Below are 12,914 nucleotides of genomic sequence, written 5' to 3'. Positions count from 1 at the left end.
TGACACACAGCATGTGCTTTAAAAAAAGTATTAGTAGTGGTCATAGCAATAGGGATAATAGTATCTTGAGATTACTAAAATCTGCAGCTTCTCATTAATCCTCACAATAACTTCTTAAAGGAGCCGTGGTTATCATTCCCATTTAACAGATGAGAAAAATCAAGGCTCAGGGATGTGCAGTGACTAGCCCAGGGCCACACAGCTGGTGAGTGGTAGATTCTGACAAAGCCTTCCCAGGCCTGCACCCTTCACTAAGCATCTCAGCCGTCCCTTCTCTTTCCAGCCTCATGGATGCAAAGGTTGGGGACCACATCTTGGAAATATAAAACCGTATATTTCTTAGACCCAAAGGTGTGTTTGTTTTCAAAGGAACAGAAAACAGGGCTGAAGCCCTCTGGAGCTCCCGGGCCCATCTTGTGCTCCACCCGCTTTCAGAATTTCAGCACCAAGAACAGCGACAGACTTAAATCATGGCGCCCTCTGGTGGTCTTTATGAGGAAGGGCAGGCCGTGAAGCGGGGGCTCTGCCGAGGGTCAGCCCGGAATTTTTGGAAAAGGGTGGAGACAAAAGATGGAAGAGGGCAGAAAAGGAAAGAGGGGAGGAAAGAGAAATGCGAAGAGCAACAGCTAATGGCCCCAAAGTACAGGTAGCAGGCAGCCACTAAATGCTCCCAGCGGCTCACATTCACCTGATAACCTGGGGTTGGGGGAGCATTTGGGGGAAACTTGTGCAACCCAGACCCCGGCCTATTAAAACATTTACTCATCTTCAAAACATGCAGTCACTCAGATTCGACGACTATCAAGATTTTGCCACACTTGCTTCATCTCTCCCTTTTTTTCTCTTGCCTATTTTTTCTCCACTGGAGATTTTAAAGTAAAATCACGCCCTTACACTTCAGCATGCATCTCTAAAAATATGGGCACTTCCTTACATAACCAAAATGCCATTATCGCACCTAACAAAGCAACAATAGCTCCTTGGAATCATCTAGTAGAGTCCCTAATCTAACTTTCCTGAGTGTCTCGGGAAACCATAAGAAGGGATGATAAGGAAGCTAACCAAGGAAATAGCAGATTCTCACCCCCAACCCCACTGGTCCCCCTGTGCTCCAGTACCCGTGGGAAAACTGGACACTGGGCGCCTTCTGGCAGGATGCACTGGGAAGCCCACCTCACCAATAACCAAGCATTCCTCCCAAGAAAAACAGGCCTGAGGCTCAATCTAATAAAAGCTCTGCGGATTTCTGATTATGAAAATAGAGGGGCGGGAGGGAAGTGCCCAGGGACACCACAGGGAAGGCATAGGTACACCCAGAAGGCAGGACCTCCTACAGGATAAAGGACTCAGCATCTGCAATGGGCCTGGGGCATGTGCAAAGGGTGATCTTTCAACTAGGGGTGCTGAAACAACTGGGCATCCATATGCAAAAACACAACGGGACACAGGCCTCTCACCTCAGAGAAAAATTGGTTCAAAACAGATCACACACCTACATGTGAAGCCTAAAACCATGAGACTTTTAAAAGTCTCAAATAAGCACATAAAAAGATGCTCAACATTTTTAACCATGGGGGAATTACAAATTAAAATCATAATGGGGCCGGGCACGGTAGCTCACACCTGTAATCCCAGCACTTTGAGAGGCCAAGGTAGGCAGATAACTTGAGGTCAGGAGTTCGAGACCAGCCTGGCCAACGTGGCAAAACCCCGTCTCTATTAAAAGTACAAAAATTAACCAGGCGTGGTGGTGGGCACCTGTAATCCCAGCTACTCCAGAGGGTGAGGCAGGAGAACTGCTTGAACCCGGGAGGCAGAGGTTGCAGTGAGCCAAGATCATGACACTGCACTCCAGCTTAGGCAACAGAGCGAGACTCTGTCTTAAAAAAAAAAAAAGAAGAAGAAGAAGAAGAAGAAGTCACAATGGGGCACAACCACACCTGTTAGGATGGCTAACACTCAGCCTCTCTGAGCCTCCCCATCCCCCACTAGTGGAATGAGATGGATGACAACCCACCTTCTCCACCTCCAAGCTTCCTGCTCCCATCCTCACAACCACCAGCCAACACATCCGAAAGCACAGACACAAGGGCTGATGAGGTGCAGAGCACCTGGAACCCTCGTGCATGACATCTGTGGATGCAAAGACAGCGCAGCAACTCCTGAAAACAGCCCTGTATTTGGATGCTGAGTCAGTTAGGAGTGAAGAGGTTTATTGGGAGATCGCACTTGTTAAAGGTAAAAGGTAGAAGAGCCAGTGTGGGCAGGTAGAGCTTCCCGACAGCCATGCAAGTGTAACTGACCCTCTCAGCCAACAGACAGCAAGCTCCAGGGCAAAGGCTGCCTGCCAGAGTCCTGGGGTGTGCAGAAATGGGCAGGCCCTAGAAACCCCTCCAGAGGGCAGTCATTGGCTGAGAGCTGCTAGAAAGAATGGCCTTGGTTCAGTGGCAGAGGCAGATCCTGAAGATGCCAAAATCCAGAGACAGTCAAGCAACTGCCTGCCCTGAGGCTGGACAGCAAAGTCTTTCTTGAAGGGGGATCTGAGCCTCGCACCTCTTTCTGCCCGCCTCCCTAAATGAATAGTGCCTGGCCCTTGGCAGCCCTCTCCCCGCCTTCCCTCTTAGCAGTACTGTCACCCCAATATGCTCTTGTATGTTTGTGTGTTTCTCCCTTCACTGACAGATTCCCCATTGGCTCAGTTCCTGCCACGTGCAAGGTGTCTGGTAAATATCTGTTGAATAAATTGGTTAATCCTGTCCAGACCTCTGGAGCTAAGCCACTGGTCTAAGCCACCATCATTGCTCACTCCCACACTGCAGTAGCCTCCAAAGTCATCCCCTGGTTCTCACTTTGCCCCCCACAAAGTCCATGCCCCATACAGCAGGCAGACTGACACTGTAAAAATGGAAATTGGACCACGTCGTTTTTCCACCTCCACCCCCACCCTTCCCAGTCTCTGCTCTGGCCACACCAGCCTCCTTGCTGCCACAGAACACGCCAGGCTCATTTCATTCCAGGGCTTTGCACCTGGATCCAGTGACAGACAACTCCAGATGGAGGGTGGTCAGGGGAGGCCTCCCAGAGGAGGTGACTTTTCAGCTGGGACCTGAATAATGAGAAAGATACAGGGAAGCGAGTCCCAGGCAGTCACAGGTGAAGCTCTCAGGAGTGAAATGCCCCTCACCTGTGCCTTCCTGGGCAAGACCCTCCACTTCTCCACCCGCAGAGCCAGACTGATAACACCAGCTCCTTCCTGCTCCTGTAAAGTGGCCACAGGTTTGCAGCCCTGAGAGCAGTGGGCTCTGATGACACCTGCTGGCTGTGTGACCTCACGTAACCCCTCCTCATCCCTAGGGAGGATAACGGGAGGCGCCTGCAGCATGGGCAGTAGCTGGAGCCCACGGATGAGCTTTAAGGTATGAGCTACTTTCCCACATAGGCAGACAGTAGGCACTTATTCAGTGGTGGCCACTATTGAGCCTGCCCTGACAGTCTTTATGGGACAGCAGCTGTAACTAGCGTTATTTCTCGAGACTCAGTTTCCAGGTGAATGTCTGGGGAGAAACATGCTCAACTGACGCTTGCAGAGAAGTATTTCTTTAAAGTGACATAACCAGCCCTCACCCTGTGCCAATAAAGGTCTGGCAGCACCACAGTGCTTTATTTTTAACCTGTCACCTTGTCACCGCAGCACGAGGTGCAGCTGAGGTCACAGCGGGGTGGGGGGACAGCCAATGGCTCATCCCACGGGCCTGGGCCCCAGTCTCACCTCCATGCTCACTGCCTGCGTGACCTTGGGTGAGTCACTCAGCCTCTCTGAGCCTCCCCGTCCCCCACTGGTGGAATGAGATGGATGACAACCCACCTTCTCCACCTTCAAGCTTCCTGCTCCCCTCCTCACAGCCACCAGCCGGCACATCCCAAAGCATAGACACAATCAACCCCCAGCCCAGTTACCAGGTCCGCCCCCTCCCCTCAGTGCCCTCAGGCCAGCACATGAGACCCTTGCCAAGACACCCCCACTACCCTCTGCAGCCTCAGCTCCCACTGCTTCCTCCCGGGAAGGCTACGCCCAGCTGCACAGAACTTCACCCTTCACTAACAAGCCATGCGCTCCTACAACGCCAACCCGAAGCACGTGCTGTTTCCTCTGCCGGGAATGCTTTCCCCTCATCCTTCTAGCTTAATATCTTCTACTCTGGGAAGCAGAGACAGACCTGGCCCCTCCTCACTCCCTGCATGAGGCTCCAGGGCAACCAGTCTACAATATTTTGCAGAGCATCTTAGGGGGACACTCTGTTTTATTTAGAGATGGAGTCTTGCTTGTTTGTTCCCTAGGCTGGAGTACAGCTCCACATCTGGCACGATCACAGCTCACCACAGCCTCAAATTCCTGAGCTCAATGGATACTTCTGCCTTAGCCTCCAAAGTAGCTGGGACTACAGGTGCATGCCACCATGCCCAGCTAATTTTCTTTAATATTTTGTAGAGATAAGGGCTCACTGTTGCCCAGGCTGATCTTGAATTACTCACCTCAAGTGATCCTCCCACCTCAGCATCCCAAAGTGCTGGGATTACAGGCATGAGCCACAGTGCCCAGCTAGAGCAACACTTTTGTTTTGGTCTCTCTCTAGCAAGAGAGTCCTCCTGAAGGTCAATTGCCATACCTTCCTCGCCTCCACGGCCATGGAGCCTGGTGGTTATGCACAAGCCTCTCCAGTTAGGTTGCCCAAGCTCAAAGCCCACTCTCCCACAGGTTAGCTCAGCAGCCACAGGTGAGCCTCTTCCCCTTTTGTGCTGCAGTATCCACATGTGTAAGCTGGGGATAAGAAATGTACCTGCCTTCCAGGGGGATTGGAGGCTACTTGGCCTCAGAAGGCAACTAGAAAGCCCCTGGCATATCACGAGTGCTCATGTATGTCACATGCTCCTAATGTGCTCTCTGGGTTTCCAGCACAGACCACAGCCTGCAGTGGGTGCTCAGGTGATGTTTGTAGAATGAATGAACAAACACGTGGCATGGAGAACAAAGCCAATAGGAGTCCAGTGGGAGAAACGTAACTGAAACTCCCAGCTGGAAAAGGAGAAAATAAAACTAGAGGTAAAGTGTTGTGGTATGGCCACAAGTCCCCCCATCAAGAGATGAGGTCTATGCCTCCTCCTCTTGAGTCTGGTGGGCCTGTGACCCATTCAACCAAGAGTCTAGCAGAAATGAAGCTCTGGGACATCAAAAGCTGGGCATCAAAGGCCACATAACTGCTGTCTTGTTCCCTGGACATTGCACCAGGAGCCTTGAGCACCATGAAAGGAGTCCCACCACCCTGGGCTGCCATGCTGGACAAGCCACATGTCAGGGCTCAGGTGACAGTCCTAGCTGAGCTCAGCCTCTGCTGTCCCCACCAAGGCACAATAAATGACAAGGAAGCCACTGTGGACCACCCAGCCCAGTCCATCCTCCAGCTGAACACCAACAAGCGACCTCAGTGTAGGCAACATGCAGCAGAGGACTCACCCAGCTGAGCCCTTCCTCAGCTCCTGGCTCTCAAAACCATGAAACACAATGAAATGGCCGTTCTCAGCTGGCATATCATGGGATCATTTGTTAGGCAGCCACAGATGACTGGAGAGAAAGTGGAGAGACTTTGGAAGTGGAAGGAAAAGATGTGAGTGAAGATGAGATAAGTGGCAGCAAAGGACCAGCAAAGACAGCATGGGCTGTCTGTGCTACACATTTGAGCCTACAGATCCACTTTTCCCACAAGGGGAGACCTGAGCCCACTGTTCCCAAATGCAGTGATCATTACCATGGCACCTGCTCTGAAATGCAGGCAGTCTGCCTGCAATTTTTTAATTTGTTCTCATTGTGTAAGTTTCCTATGGCTGCTGTAACACATTTCCACAACCATAGTGGCTTAGAAAAACAGAAGCTTATTCTCTGACTGTTCTGGAGGTCAGAAGTCTGAAATCAGCCTCACTGGGCTAAAGTCAAGGTGTGGGAAGGGCTGGTTCCTGCTGGAGGCTCCAGGGGAGGATCCGTTTCCTTGACCTTCCAGCTTCTGGAGGTGCCCACATTCCTTGGCTTGTGGCCCCCTCCCTCCATCTTCAAAACCATCAGCGCAGCATCTTCAAATCTCTCTCCCTCTCTTCCTGTTTCTCTCCTCTTTCTTCCTCCCTCTCTTCTCTTCTCCCTCTCTTCCTCTTTCTCTCCTCTGCTTGTGTCATCCCATCTCCTTCTCTGATTCTGACCCTCCTACCTCCCTGTGATGACATTGGGCCTATCCAGATAATCCAGGTCAACCTCCCCAACTCAAGAGCCTTAACTTAATCTCATCTGCAAACTCCCTTTTGCCGTGTAAGGTAACACATTCACAGGTCTGGGGATTAGAACGTGGACATCTTTGGGGGGCATTATTCTTTCCATTACACTCACAAACATCCTGCAAAAGTGGACTTTATTGTCCTAATTTGACAATAAGGCTCAGGAAGGTGGGGCCATTGCCTGATGTCATGTGAATAGCAGAGGCAAAAGCCAGTTTCAGGATGAATGGCCACACACATGCCCCAGTTCCAATGGCCTCCATAGATGTTGGGGTCTCACTGGAGGCAGAATTCACCCCAGATAGTTCAACAGAAGAGAAGTAAACAAAGAGGTGACCTACAGGAAGTGAACAAGGAAGCATTTGGGGCACCCAGGGACTAGGGGCAAGGACAGGAGGCTGTTACCCCCTGGGCTGAAAGGTGCAGGAGAGGAGAACTGGGACCATGAGACAGGATCCACTGGCACAAGCTGTGACTATGGAGAGCACAGCCGACCCTGGGATTGCAGCGCCACAGCAGGGAGAAGAATGGGGAGTGTTCCCCCTCTCCCTCCTGCCCTGCAAGCTCCGACTGGTGCCTCCCACTGGCCAAACTCCACAGGAGCCTTAGGGCAGGGACCACAGGTGATGCAGCCTCCAGGGCACCACACTGGACAGAGAGAGGTGAAAAATAGATCTACGGGTCAAGTGAAGAAATCCAGCACAGTCCACTGTGGCCACTCAGCAAACATCCTCGTCCCCCTATCCGGGAAGAAACATTCAGCCCAACACAGTGAGGCACAGGGTCCCACCAGCAACTGTATCATTGAGGGAGACGCCACTTCAGATGCCTGCCTGGAGCTTACAGTACCACACCATCCACCACAGGTAGCCTTCATTCAAGGTGGCCAGGAGAGATGAGGGCGGGGGAAAAAGGGCCAATCAGCAGTGAGTCCTTCTTCCTCCGCCCACTGATAGGCACCTTGCCTGTGCCAGAGCACCTGGTTCTCCACCTGGGGGAACGACCCAAGCTTCCACCCGTGATCTGGGTCTGTCATGCTCCCATTCTATGTTCGGGGCTGCCATGCTAAGCAGACCTTTTTTATCAGATGTCAGTGCTAAGAAGCATCCCCGTGGATCCTCTGGGACCCAGATACCACCAAGAAGTGACCTCATTTATCCTTGGTAACTAGGAGCAGTCGCCCCTCATCCCAGTGCCCCCTTCTCTACCATGCCACCCAGCAGCAGCAGGAGCCCCAAATGGCCTCAGTCCCAGTGTCCACTTTCACGGACTGTGGCCCTGCCCCCTGATGGAAGCCTTCCTTCTTGGGGCACCAGGACCCCCAAACACACCACGCCTAATGAACTACAAGCAAAATTAGTTCAAGGGGTTATCAGGGGGTGACCGCTATGGGTTGAATTGTGTGCCCTCCCCCCAAAAAAATTCATATTGAAGTCCAAACCTCCAGTACCTCAGCATGTGACCTTATTTGGAAATAGGTCACTGCAGATGTCATTAGTTAAAATGAGGCCATGCTGGAGTAGGGTTGACCCCTAATCCAAAATGACAGGTGCCCTCATCAAAGGGGAAATTTGGACACAGAGACAGACAGGCACACGGAGAAAGGCAGACACCATGGTGACACCATCTACAAGCCAAAGAATGCCAAAGATGGACAGCAAATCACAAGAAGCTGGGAGAGGGGTACAGGACAGATTCCCCCTCTAATTCCTCCATAGAAACCGACCCAGCTGTCATCTTGATCCCAGACTTCTGGCTGCCAGAACCATGAGACAATCAATTTCCCTTCTTCAAGCCACTCTGTGTGTAGTGCTTTGTTAAGGCAGCTTTAGTCTGTAGACTACAACAAGATACCTTAGACTAAGTAGTTTATGAATAACAGAAATTGATTGCTCATTGGCCGGATGCAGTGGCTCACACCTGCAATCCCACCACTTTAGGAGGCCAAGGCAGGCAGAGTACTTGAGGTCAGGAGTTCAAGACCAGCCTGGCCAGCATGGTGAAACCCTGTCTTTACTAAAAGTACAAAAATCAGCCAGCCTGGTGGTGCACACCTGTAATCCCAGCTACTAAGGAAGCTAAGGCATGAGAATTGCTTGAACCCAGGAAGCAGAGATTGCAGTGAGCCAAGATCATGCCACTGCACTCCAGCCTGGGTGACAGAGTGAGACTCCATCTCAAAAAAAAAAAAAAAAAAAGAGAGAAAGAAAAAGAAAAAGGAAAAGAGGAAAGAAAGAAAGAAAGGAAGGAAGAAAGAAAAAGAAAAGAAAGAAAGAAATTGGTTGCTCACAATTCTGGAGGCTGAGAAGTCCAAGATCAAGGTGCCAGCAGTTTCGATTCGGTGTCTGACAAGGGCTCTGTGCTTCAAGGACGGCGCCTTCTCACTGCGTCCTCACATGGTAGAAGTCTGCCTCTGGCCTCTTTTATAAGGGCTCCACCCTCTTGACCTCTTGACCTAATCACCTCCCAAAGCCCCACCCTCATTACTCTGTTGGTGGTTAGATTTCAGCACAGGAATACTGGAGAGATGGGAACATTCAGACCACGGGACAGCCCCAACACACTAACACAGTGGCCATGTCTGGGGCTGCTCTGTGCAATCATTCATAACACACCCTTTCATTCTCTAAGGTACCCTACTTTGGATGATAAATTATTTGACACCCTAGTGATTATAAGCCAGTGAAGGGTTCCTCCTAACTCCATCCACTGGCCCTCAAACCTGTGCTTGTGGCTGTGCAGGTGACAGTCACAAAACAGTCAGCCGCTGATCTAAGGCATACAGGACAAGGCCCCACCTGCTGCGTGCTGTCTGGAGGCTGGTGTGGTAGCCAGGCCTGCAGCCGCAGGCCCCTCTCCCTGCTTCTGGGTGATGAGAGTGAACCCCACGGGCGAGGGCCCTTTGCCGCAGTTCTGCACCACCGCAGGAATCCTTTGAATGATGTGATGCTTGTGGGCGACGGTGACTGTGAATCAGGAATTCCACAATGACACTGCTGACAGAAGCGGGTGGGAAGGCGATTCTGTATCTGGCTTATGCATCCGCCCCCCTGAGAACAAGGGAACCAACCTGCCCCCGGGTGCTTGCTGGTCTCCTCGGGTAATGCTGCCACACCCAAAGTCACTGTTGTCCCCTGATGTTGGAGACTGGGACCTCAGCTATAGCAGTGGCCATCTCAGCCCTGGAGAGTTGAAGGCCATATTTTCTGCCTGTGTGTTTCCCCATCTCTGCCATATTTTGTGTGTGAGCCCAAGAGCGAGACCTGGGTTGGCTGGAGTCTGCCCAGCACCCACAGGCAGGCTAGCATGTCTATCCTGTGACTGAGAGCCTCCTGCGTGAAGGATGCCTCTGGGGAGCATCCGCATGGGGCATGTAGGGGTTCATTTCATGTGTCAACTTGACGGGGCCACGGGATGCCCAGATATCATGCTAAACATCATTTCCAGGTGTGTCTGTGAGGGTGTTTCCAATAGAGATGAGCATTTGAATCAGTAGACTAAGTAATCCCCAGTGTGGATGGGCCTCCCCCAGTTTGTTCAGGGCCTGAATGGAACAAAAAGGCAGGAGAAGAGAGAATTCACTCTCTCTGCCTGACTGCTGGAGCTCGGACATCAGCTTCTCCTGCCCTGGGATTGGCACTCACACCATCACAACATCAGCCTTCCTGGTTCTCAAACCTTCAGACTAGAACAACTAGTTCTCCAGCTTCCAGATGGAGCTCAGGGGACTTCTCAGCTCCATAACTGCGTGAGCCAATTCCGTGTGCATGTGTGTGCGCACACATGCAGTGATCCTGTTGCCCCTGTTTCTCTGAAGAACCCTGACTACTACAGGGCACAAATACCTCATGCTCTGCAGTCATTTGAGAGGTCCATCCACACACCTCTTCCCCAGGACACCTTGTCATCATCCTCCAAACTTGTTCTTTCCAAAGCCCTGCCCAGCTTGCCAACCCATGCACTAGTGTAGATCCCTACTCCAGGCTGTGGTTCCTCCGCAGCAACGTGAGCAACCAGATTCTCCCCCTGAAGTTTTGCCTCCTGGGAGAATCTGCAAGCATCTTTCCGGGTGCCCCTGAGTTGGTTATTATCACAGAAGGATGCAGCCACTGCACCCTCCTCCAAAGGAGGGAGGGGGGAAGGAGGCGGCACCCCTACTTCTCTCTCCACCTGCCCTCCCAGCTCCTGGCAATGCCTCCTGTGGGCAAAACCCACCCAAAGACTCCCCAGCAGAGATCCAGGTGGTAAATTTGACAGGATCAGGTTCCAGGCACAGACCAGGGCAGAGAGAAGTTGGGGCTGGAAAGGAACAAGGGGTACAAGCCTCCTTAGAAGATACGGAGGAGGATTCAAGGCACCAGCCTTCAAGGAGGTCATTGTTAACTACACTGTACTCGCTAATAGGTTCCTTTCCTGAGAAAGAGTGAAATAGTCCCTTTAAATTCACTTTATTTCGGTCCTGCAGCACTGACATTAGAATCTGGGAAGAATATTTGAACCACCCATTGGTGTTATCCAAACATACCTGATGCATTAGTACAACAACATCTACAACAACAGGAACTATAAGCCAGGCTCTGAGAACACAGATGAGTTCTTACAGATCTTATAGTCAGGAGATGCTGGGTGCAAGGTCAGCAAAAAGAAAAAAAAAAAGAAAAGAAAAGAAAAAGAAAGATGATGACGTTGGACCCGGAGTACTGTGATGGAGACTCCCTGGGTGGGAAATATTTAGTTGGGAGGCAAGGAAGGTCTCTGGAGAGAGGACATGGAAGCTGCGACCTGAAGGATGAGTTAGAGTGAGTGCTGGGTTAGCACCAGGAGTGGGAGATGGGCACAGCAGAGGTTAACATGGTTATTTTAGGGAGTTGAAAGGGGAGTCTGGATTGGGAGGCCCTCAAGTAGTCCAGAAGAGGAGACAATGGCTTGACCTGGGGTAGTAGAGATGAAGAACGAGAGGAGGCAGATCTGAGGGTGGGCTACTGCAGAATATTCCTCACCTGGGCACTGGAGACCTAGATGACACGGGGCGGGCACAATGGACGCTGGCCTGGAGTGAGGTGCATCCCACAGGCCCTGGTTCTGCTCTCACCTGCTGTGTGACTCCAGGCAAACCCTCCCCAGTCCCACCCCAGACCTCTCCTCCTCCCCTGTAGACAGGAAGGCAGGACGAAGGAGGCAGCCAGGTGCTTCTGAGCAGCCTCAGCACCCATCCTCTTAAAGGTGCCCAAACCCAGCAGGACAGCCCCTGGCGGTGAGACTTGGGGCAGTGACTTCTCCCAACCTCACCACATGTCACAGCATCACCTGCAAAGTGTCTGTGATGATCGCATCCCATCACCGAGTGAGCGCCTGATACACCTAACAGGCCCTGCCTGTGCCAAGCATGCAGCAAGATCTCCATAAATGCCAGCTACGAAGATTAACACCACTCTCAGCTGCCATCTGTGACCTGGGGTGCTGGTGGGGCTGTCACTTAAGGGGCCCCATCCCCTTGCTTGGGAGAGCCCATCCATGGGGACAGGGAAATTGTGCCAGCAGTGGGAAGGCCACCCATGCAAGGTCAAGGAGAAGCCTTTCTCAGGGCTTACAGAGAGCCCTCTTCTCTCCTCCTGGGACCTGCAGGTGTGTGAGCCTTTACCTGCCACCTTTGCCTGCCTCCTAACAAGGAGAAGGCCACCTGTGCTCAGCCTCCTAAAATATCAGGGCATCCCCTGAGCTTCCCAATACTCAGCCCGATCAACTCTGTGCTTGGGTCAAACTAGGTTGGATTTCAGATTCTTGCTGCAGAAAGATTCTTTGGCAGACAGGAAACACACAGTGGAAGAGGCTCTGATGGACACCATCCTCTCAGCAAGAGTGCCAGCAAAGAGTGCAACAGTGTCCCCATGATGAAGCCACACCCCACTCAACATGGAGCCCTGCACCAGGCCAAGCTTGGAATGAAGACCTGGGCAACCGGTCCACTCCAGACCCAGGAAAGAAGAATTTCCACAGTGTCTCCCTGCCTGGCCTCCCATCTAAAGATGCCCCACCCAGTGAGTCTCCATCACAGCCCCCAAAGCCCAGTGTCATCTTTTTTTCTGACCTTGCACCCTCACAGGTGCCCATCCTGGGAATTCACCATCCAGCCCTGCGGCTCTGATGGGACGCAAGCCTCCAGCCAGGAGTGCACAGGAAAGAGAGCAACAGTGGCTCCCAGCTCTGTGGCTCTGCAATGCCAGGGGAACACTGCGCTGAGACAGGGGCTCTGATGAGCAGGCAGCCCTGACAATAGCAGTTTCCTGAGAAGGAATCACAAAACGGAACCTAAATTTAGACACTGGGAGAGCAGCTCGCGGTCCAGCCAAGGCAGGAAGAACTAGGTTCAGATCCACCACTCGCTGCTAAGCAGCCTGGAGCACATCGCTTGCACCTCAGTGTGCTCCTCTGTAAAATAGGGGCAGTGGGCGCATCCACACCCTCACAGGTTGACACGACGATAAGTGAGATAGAGGGTATAGGGCATAGTGCTAGTGCAGTGCCAGGCTCACAGAAGTGCCCAATAAATGGCAGTTCTGAAAAAATACACAGCACACACACACACAGACATACAC

General features: G+C 52.0%; 1 protein-coding gene across 2 annotated transcripts in view; it reads right to left on the bottom strand.

Moving 5' to 3' along the window:
• The window catches only part of PPP2R2C (protein phosphatase 2 regulatory subunit Bgamma), a 247,672-nt gene that overhangs the window by 230,289 nt on the left and 4,469 nt on the right, over positions 1-12,914 (bottom strand). The gene's annotated exons all lie outside the window — the stretch shown is intronic.

Source organism: Pongo abelii, chromosome 3 (genome assembly GCF_028885655.2).
Source record: "Pongo abelii isolate AG06213 chromosome 3, NHGRI_mPonAbe1-v2.0_pri, whole genome shotgun sequence".
In the NCBI taxonomy this organism is placed as follows: domain Eukaryota; kingdom Metazoa; phylum Chordata; class Mammalia; order Primates; family Hominidae; genus Pongo; species Pongo abelii.
This window is presented reverse-complemented; position numbering and strand designations above follow the sequence as displayed.